The sequence below is a fragment of the Cyphomyrmex costatus genome, unplaced genomic scaffold, assembly GCF_001594065.2.
Source record: "Cyphomyrmex costatus isolate MS0001 unplaced genomic scaffold, Ccosl1.0 scaffold674, whole genome shotgun sequence".
In the NCBI taxonomy this organism is placed as follows: domain Eukaryota; kingdom Metazoa; phylum Arthropoda; class Insecta; order Hymenoptera; family Formicidae; genus Cyphomyrmex; species Cyphomyrmex costatus.
The window spans coordinates 16,613-17,606 of NW_017280238.1; positions in this window are offsets into that span (position 1 = coordinate 16,613).

Here is a 994-nt window from a genome sequence, read left to right on the forward strand (position 1 = left end):
AATACCTAGGAAAAAACTTTTAAACCTGATAGGATTTGAACTCGTGACTCGATCCATGGTCCAGTTCTGAGTCGTTCACCTAACGTACTGCTCCACTGTTACCTTATTGACAGAGATGTTTCGAATTGTCTATATATACTTTTAATAAAAATATTTTATTAAATAGACAATTTATATAAATAGACAGATTATGCATGATTTTTGCTGCGTCTTCGCCATCAATGGCTGATAGGGCAGATCACGTTCTATATCTGACGCGTTTTTGTAGTCACGACAGTGGGCAAAAAGGTCACTTTTTGGACAAAAATCGACCGACAGTGCAATTTTCAACCGATTTTAATTTCTTTTTTTTTTTAATTTACTCGTAATGAAATGCTCTATAACATGATGCTGCTTTTGTTTTCAAACAAAGCTTGAATTTAAAGTGGCGGATCAAAAATGATTGTCGAACGTGTTAAAATGATATTGAATATGAATTACAATATCGAACATATTTACCTTAAATTAGATACATGTGGATTTCTTGAAGCACTGAATATATTAAAATATTTTATTATCTATACAGCTTTTAACTTTCCTTTAAGTGTGCATGACTATAAAATTTAAATTATTTTATTATTCAATTTAAGATTTTAAACTTATATTTAAGTACCATGAAATTTTTTTAGTCCCTCTAATGATATAATTAAATCAATTCTAATAAAATTTTGTTATTTAAAGATTTTTTATAAATATTTTATTTTTAATATTTTAAGTATATATTAATTATATTAATGAATTATAAATTTAGCAATTAAGAAATCCTAAACTCAAAATGATTTTTAATATCGGAATAAAAAATATTGGAATTATGCAATATTCAACAGATTTACAGAAAAATTAGTAAGCATAGTTAGGTACATTATTATTTTTAAACGCTTTCACAGTCTGTAATATTATTGTATATTGTTAATTAGAGAATATTACATTATTAATTAGCAGAATTTTGTTACAT